Raw genomic sequence first — 8397 nt, forward strand, 5'->3', positions numbered from 1 at the left:
TAATGTTAAAATTGTGCAATGCATTAGTAAGGCCGAATTTGGAGTATTGTGTACAGTTCTGGTTACCGAATTATAGGAAAGATATCAACAAAATAGGCAGAGAACAGAGAATATTTACTAGAATGTTACCTGGGTTTCAGCACCTAATTTACACGGAAAGGTTGAACAAATTACGTCTTTATTCTTTGGAGCATAAAGGTTTGAGTGGGGACTTGATAGAGGTATTTAAAATTATGAGGGGGATAGATAGAGGTGACGAGGATAGGCTTTATCCACTTAGAGTAGGGGAGATTAAAACAAGAGGACATGATTTGAGAGTTAGGGGACAAAAGTTTAAGGGTAACAGTAGGGGGTATTTCTTTACTCAGAGAGTGGTAGCTGTGTGGAATGAGCTTCCAGTAGAAGTAGAAATAGTAGTGTATATATGTACATATGGTTCATAATGCAGGAGAGTCTCGAACTACCCTAAACATGGCTACATTCAATGTAACACATTGGGAAACAGAAGATGCAGTTATTATTGATGAATTTATGTGACACTCACGTGTGGGAGTACCGTTAAAATACATTCGAAACCTTGAGATTTTTTAATGTATTTAACCTTTTAATGTGTTCAATAGACCCTACATTATCCCAGAGTGCTTTGCTGTATGCTAAGTGAGGACGTGGCGGGAGGCGTGTGACTTTGGCTTCGAAAGACAAAAAATAAGATGATCGAAGTAAAAATGTTATTATGACCTGAAATCACTTTTGTGTTGAAAATGCATTTTTGTGTCAGGGCCCCACGCAGCTGTATCCACCCCCCCCCCCCCCCGTTTCTTTGTAACATGTGTGAACATGCACTGTTTATTTTTAAGTTTTGCAATTATTTTGTGGCACGAAACAGCTGTGGGATTGGGGACAATGTTTCTGTTGCGTTTGTATTTGTTTTGTGCATTTCGTGCGGAAGAGGAGTTGTTGATCTTCTTTTTCTTGGTCTCGAGGCTATATGGTGAAGAAGAATCACAGGATTGTGTACTGCATACATATTCTGATAATAAATATAATGAAATGAAGGAATGAAAGAATGATACAAACATGGATTTTTATACTCTCTTGTGTGTGTGTGTGTGTGTGTGCGCGCGCGCGTGTGCGTGTGTGTTTCGTTGTGTTTCCTTATTTGTTTTGCATGTAATTGATATTAAGGACACCCGAATTCCACACTGGCAATGTGAAATCCTGGTTGAGCAGATGGAAATCCGTGCATCTGTATTCGGATATGAGATGCCTACATTTCAGGAGAATATTACTCGTTGGTGTACCGTTACGTTTGGGAATTTGAAATTAACAATTTTGTTAAGACTGGAATAATTTGAGAGCAATCCTAAAAATTGCTTAACTAACAAGATATTTTTATTTTATAGAACAGAAAAGATGTTCAAGACTTTTGGCATCTTGGTTAGAATCCCCCAAACACAAACTAATCCAAGAGTTCATACTCTCGAGGAGAATGGTAACAGTAGGTGATTCAATACAATTTGACAAGCTACAATGACATAATTTACTTCAGTATTATGTTTCTCAATTGGCTCCATTGAAGTACATATTTAGAGTGGGAGCATATTGAATTGATAAGAAAACAACTGAAGGTTGAGTCACCTTTGTTGGGACAAACTAATTCACACAAACAGTCCAAACATTGCACTAGTCAATTATTCATTCGCAATCTGTCACCACGGGGATTGCATCTGCCTGACTTAATTGGTTTGTAAATAATTTTAAAACAGTTATTTTTAAATCTGTTATAATGTGTCCCTGTGGAGTCGCTAAATGGTATTAAAAACCGCAGGCATGGGCTGCCTTTACATTTCATTCCAAGAGATCGCCTGTAGCACAGGGGGGACTGGTCACTGGACAGAGAAAATGCCTGCATTGTTCAATAGGTACAGAAGTGTGGAGAAAATACTGTACGTGTTCATCGCCGTCATTGGAGTTCCTGGTGAGTGAGCAGAGCAATTCATGTTTGGTATTTCTGTGTGTTAACCATGTGAATCTGAAAAGCTTCTATCTTGTTGATCATTGTAGAAATATCCGTCAGAGATTTTGATCCTGTCAGTTCAACACTCTGATTGTTCATATTTAAGGACAAGCGGAACTAAACTCCTGTCTCTCATCAAACTCACGGGATCGACTCGAACGTTGTTCTTGCCTTCAATGACACCCTGTCCGGAGTTGTCCCAGTGTGGGGACAGGCAGCTCCCCCGCAAGCTGTGACTGGGATGGGTTTACATTGTAAAGTTCACTGTTTCTGAGTTATCGATCAGAGAGAACCCCTGGTCCTGTGTTTCATAACTCCCTGTGGAGTATGTCACAGTCGGATCCCACTGCCTGCCGGTCAATTATCGGGTCTGATCACCTGAACCGGTGTCCGCGGATCTGCTGACGAGAGTTATCGAATTGAACTGCGCTGTGGAATTAATCCATTAACGGAGCCGCTTAGCCTCAAGATACAAAGTTGTTCCTGCTTTCCCTCTGAGACGCGTCGTAAATTTTCTCCAGGACACCTCTTCGTCCTGGAGAATAGTCTCGGCCCAATACCAAAGTTTGTTCAATTCCATGTACGGAATGCTGCCTGGCCTACTGAGTCCCTCCAGTGTTTTGTGTCTGTTCCTCTCCTCTGCATGCCTTATCGGCCCCATCATTTTCGAGTTTCCAGGGGCCAAGTCAGTCACGGTTAAATCAATGAATCGGGTTCAGCACCGACCGATTGTTCATGCAGATCGCTTTTATCGCCGACGGTTGTCCACACATTGTCTAACCTCCACACTAAAGAAGGCAGGTCAGAGACAGTGTGACCAGTGTCCCATGTTAGGTTAGCAGCCGTGCACTGACTCCGCAACGCCTGGTCTTCAGCTGAAAACCGATCCCTTGAGGAATGCGTTCAGTAATGCCCTCTGTCTGTTATCTCTCTCTCCCTCACTCTCTCTGCTCCCTCGCCCTCCCACCTCCCTTCCCTCTCCCTGTCTCCCTCCCCCTCTCCCTCCTCTTCTCCCCCTTTCCCACACGCAGTGAATTTATTGGCAATTGTGATCCTGTCTCGGGGAAAGTGCGGCCTCTCTACCTGCACCACTCGCTACCTGGTTGCCATGGCAGCGGCTGATCTACTGATGATTGTCACCGCGGTCATTTTGTGGCGAATCAAATCCTATTACTTCCCGTGGAGTTTTCTGGACATCACCCCTGTGTGTAGTGTTATCGATGTACTGAGATGCACAGCCACAAACTCTTCTGTCTGGTTCACCGTCGCTTTCACCTTTGACCGGTTTGTCGCCATTTGCTGCCAGAAGCTGAAAACAAAATATTGCACCGGGAAAACTGCAGCTGTGGTTCTAACAACAATCGGCGCACTATTCTGTCTGAAAAATGTTCCCCGATACTTCACACGGCAACCCAGGGTGATCATCGACAATGTACCTTGGTTCTGTAAAGTGATGGACAGTTATTTCACTGACCCCGGGTGGATAGGGTATGACTGGTTCGATACGGTTTTAACTCCGTTCCTCCCTTTCGCTGGGATCCTGCTGCTCAACGCTCTGACAGTCAGACACATTTTAGTGGCCAGTCGGGTCCGAAAGGGGCTGAAGGGACAGGGCAAGGGGGAGAACCGCAGTGACCCGGAGATGGAGAGCAGGAGGAGGTCTGTGGTTTTACTCTTCACCCTCTCCGGCAGCTTCATCCTCCTGTGGATGACACTGGTTGTAAATTTCATATATTATCAGGTCTCAGGGAAAGGATTCAGTTTCAACGATTCGGAATGGATCTTTATCTACGTCGGGGGTTTGCTGAGTGATTTCAGCTGCTGCACCAACACGTTTATTTACGCGGTGACTCAGTCAAAATTCAGGGAACAGATAATTAGGTCGGTGAAATATTCTGTCCCCTCGGTGGTTCATTTTATTAATAAAGCTGCGTCCTGAGCACAAGCCGGACGCGGCCACAATTTCTCCAGTCCGGAGGCCAACTCCTCACATTCACCGCCTGATCTCGCAGTTGTTATTCAGGGGCCGACTGTCCCATTGACCAGTAGGTCTGGGACATTAGGATAGTGTGTTTCTGGGGAGGGTCAAAGCACTGTCCTGGACTCGCCAGATGTCAGTCAACGAACTACTCTGAAATGCCAGCCATCCATTGGTCTGGGAATATGTCCATCTACTCCTATTCCCACCCACCAACCTCACAGACCGACTTTCCCACAAGACAGCTGGTGTTCTAGTCTGATGCTGGTAGGATAAACAAATGTCAAGCACACCAGTTTCCGCCTTCCGCTTGAATGATTGGCTAACGTGCATTTAAATAGGGCGGGTATTGGATACATTGTGGTTGGTACTCCAAATTAATGCACGTTCCCGCCACTAACTGGACGGGAATATGGTGTAGAGGATTGGGAAATAAAACCCTTGCTGCTTCTTTGTTCTAATGAAAACTGAATTACACTCCAAAAATCCTACAGATTGTACCACGTGAAGCCCAATAGAGTGAATCAAATTAAACTCATTCCCACGACTGAAATGAAAGATATCCGCCCCCAACGATTGGAATGAAATCTGTATTTCATTTCTGTCCACCTGATCACCTTCACCCTGAAATAGTGTGTTTTCAAGTGCTTCATAATGACAAAAACTACACGACCCAGTATGAAGTTTTCCAACACGACATAAGGAATAATTCGTTATAGTCGGGCTAATTCAGGTCGTATCAATATAATTCCTTCCCTTCTTGTTTTTACCCTGTTCTCCCATGAACCGAACACAGGTGTTCTCTAAAGGTGCCTCCCCTTGTGCCCAGTATCCCACGAAATTTATAATAAGCCCCTAATTCTTAACCTTGCAAAACCTGAAACAACTTCTGATTTGCAAAGTGGAAGGTCTTTATCTACAGTTGAATCTTCAGCAGCTTTTGCAGCTAAATAGTCAACCCGCTCATTCACACCCAATTCTGAATGGACGCCCAATCCAAGTGAACCACAATATTCGACAAATGAACCACAATTGCTCACATCCGCAAATCGGTGTGTACCCCGTATATGGCCTACATACTGTGTACATCTGCAAATTACTGTGCATCCCATATTGGCCGACGCATTCCGTAATCTGTGTACACCCCAAATCCATGTTCAACCCCAAATCTGTGTGCCCCTCCAAATCCGCAAGCAACCCGCAAATCAGTGTGAACACCCAAATCCGTGTGCACCCACAAATCTGCGCACATTCTGAAACAGGAGCGCACTCCATAATCATTTTGCACACCAACCAGGTGAAAGCTCCACATGCAGTCCATCTAATCACAAAGCATCATTTTCAAACAGTACACAAAACGGCTGACTCGATATTAAGCACTCGCACGCAACCCACAATTCTTGTGTAAATCCAAATCCGCTGGCGTACGCTGATCCCATATTCGACAACACAGAAATAAGAGAGCACCACAAAATCTATGTGAACCCGTTGAAAGGACAAAGCACAGGGGTTATAAAAGTATCGGAAATTAAAACCCGTCACAACTCCAAATCCGCAGTCTCCAAAAAATCTGTGAGAACACCGAACTCAGTAAACATCGCCATAAAGCCCGAAAGTAATGAAAATCTGTGCCAGCTCCAAATCAGTGCGCACCCCAAACACCTCACATGCATAATAGCTTGTCTCAGAGCAAGAATCATTTCAAACAGTTTAGAAAATGGCTGTATCAACATTAAAAAAAAGTCCCCAGCCAACCAGTTGTTTGTTTGCACCTTCCGATCGGCCGAAACCCCAAATCTGGATGCAACCTTAAATCTGTGTGCAGTCCTACCTCCGACAGCACAATCCTAAATCTTCGTGCACCCCCAAATCCAAATCCCCCCACCCAAAGCCGTGTGCACTCCATAGTTGCCGACAAACCGCTAAATCTGGTCCCCAGGTAAGTGCGCCCCCACATGTTCGGGAAGACAGCCATGAATTCGTGTGCAACCCTAAACGCATGCGCACCACCAAGGACCACGATTGTCGTTCCAAATCAGTGCGCACAACAACCCCATATGTGCATGAGATTATCTCAGAACAAAAATTGAGTCGCATTGAAAATCTGCCTCGACGTAAAAAATCCGAACCCAGTCCAAAATCCGTGTGGAAATCTTGATCTGCAAGACCATCACGTGCTGCCACGTATGCACCCCGATATTTGAAAGCGGACATCACTAAATCCGCGTGTGTTCCCATGTTCGACAACGCACACTAAATCTGCGAACATTTGGGTGCGCACCCTCAAATATGTGCACATCACCAAATAACATACCCCCTAAAAATCTGACACGCACATTAGAATGAGTTCAGGCAGTTCTCAGAATAGCTTCCACCACCTTCAAAAAGCTGTGTACATTCATTATCAACGTACAGGAAACAACCTTTATATTTATTACTCAACCAAATCTACCGACACCCCTAAATTCATTTACATGCACGTCCTGAACTGGGGCTCTGCCAGCGAGATGTTTCCTGAGACGCCCGGGCAGAAAGGGGACGCTTCACGCAAAAATTAGAGTTTCTGACATTGAAATAGTCTGTGAAGCCGATCTATTGACTTACATCCTGACCTTGGCAAAGTTGGATGCCAAAGTTCATCGTTGGTTCGTCGCGTTGTCTGTCTATGATTTCAGTCTGATGTACCGGTTGGGCAGCCGGAACATTGATCCAGTTGTTTTCTCCCATGTGTGCATGAAGGTCTGGAAATGGACTGAGAGTGGAAGAGCGTTCCTGAGCCTGGATCTAAAGCAATGTGCCTGTTTTCCATCACAGGGCAGGTTTGAGCGGTGGGTCATTTGGGAACTTCTGGTTGCGCCATTCCACAAGCCTGACCACTCTGGATGCAAAGCAGTTCTCTGAGCTGCTTCCAGAGGGAGTGACCTCCGCTCAGCGAGATGACCCTTGTGTAATCACCATTTGGTCGGCTGCTGCGGAAGCGGATATGGCCCAAGCTGAAATGAAGAAACACCCTGCCGTATCTCTACTGCGGAGAGACTGGCCGAAACGGCAGTTGAGGAACCAGATTCTGTGCCGGGTCACGTCTGCTCCAGAAAGTTCTCCGCGTTCCCAGTTGCTTCAGTCTGGGAAGTATCGAGGATTGTGTTGAAGTCACTTGATGATAATTCAGGTTAATTGGGGGTTGAAAAGATCTAGGGATTGGATCGTTTCTACTGACCCCGAATGAAAACTATGGTCGAAGAGTACTGTAAACCGTGACTGCGTAAAGACTGTGTAAACCGCGCATTCGATGTGTTCGGAGGAAGACGCTGCTTACAAGGCCCATTCCGTTATCTCATTTGCAGAGAGTGGGGCCACTTGTTCTGGTGTGTATGGATTTCCTATCAATAGAGTCTGGTTCCAGCAACACGGCGATCTTGGTTATTACTGAACACCACACCGGATGTGCTCAAACCTTCCATACAAAAGATCAGAGGGCATCGACCGTGGTCAGTGTTATGCTCATTCTGGCCGCCCCAGACGGATACATAGCGATCAGGCCCAATTAAGGAGGTAGTAGCAAGATGGGGAATTACCCGAAGGAACAATGACAGTACCCTTCCCCTCAACGGAAGCCTCCAGGCAAGTTCCTCCATGATTGTCCTGATGGTCCCGGTGGAAGTGTTGGATGAGGGAAGTGTCCAGGATAAAGGAACTGGCAACCTAGGAACACTGGGCCCAGTCGACCCCTGTCCCGACGTTTCACATCTAGTAGCCGTCGGATGGTTGGCAATGATCCGGGATCGTGTAGGGGTTTCAGTCGGAGGACAAAAGGGGCTGACGGAAAGTGGATTTAACTGGGAAACGTGCATAGATCTTGGTAGTTTAAGTAGGACCGCTGTGAGGTTGATGATACTTTAGACTCCTAAAGGTTCCAGGAAGCGAGGGGCGAGTTTCTTAGCCTCGTTTTTGAGAGGGATGTCTTTGGATGAAAGCCACACCATCTGCCCAGGTCGATACTCAGGCGCAGGAGTCCGGTATCGATCGACACTCCTCCTCTTGCGATCGGCTGATCTGAGCAGGGTCGTGCGTGTGTCCTCCCAAAGTCGCGGCACCTATAGATATGGGCCTGAACAGACGGCACCACGATCTGCTCTTCTTGCTCGGGGAACAGCGGGGGTTGGTGCCCAAGGGAGCACGCGAAGGGAGATCTTCCGAAGGCAGCATTAACCAGAGAGTTGTGGGCGTACTCAACCCACGCGAGGTGGTCACTCCTGGTAGATGGGTTGTTCGTTTTTATACAACGTAGCGTCGCCTCCAAGTTTGACATGACCATGGTTCCTGCCTTGGACCAGCTTGTCTTTGCACTCTTTCCTCCCACTTTGCCCAGAAACGACCCAAGGCTTGAGCTTCAACACTCCGG

This window comes from Hypanus sabinus, unplaced genomic scaffold, assembly GCF_030144855.1.
Source record: "Hypanus sabinus isolate sHypSab1 unplaced genomic scaffold, sHypSab1.hap1 scaffold_1116, whole genome shotgun sequence".
NCBI lineage: Eukaryota > Metazoa > Chordata > Chondrichthyes > Myliobatiformes > Dasyatidae > Hypanus > Hypanus sabinus.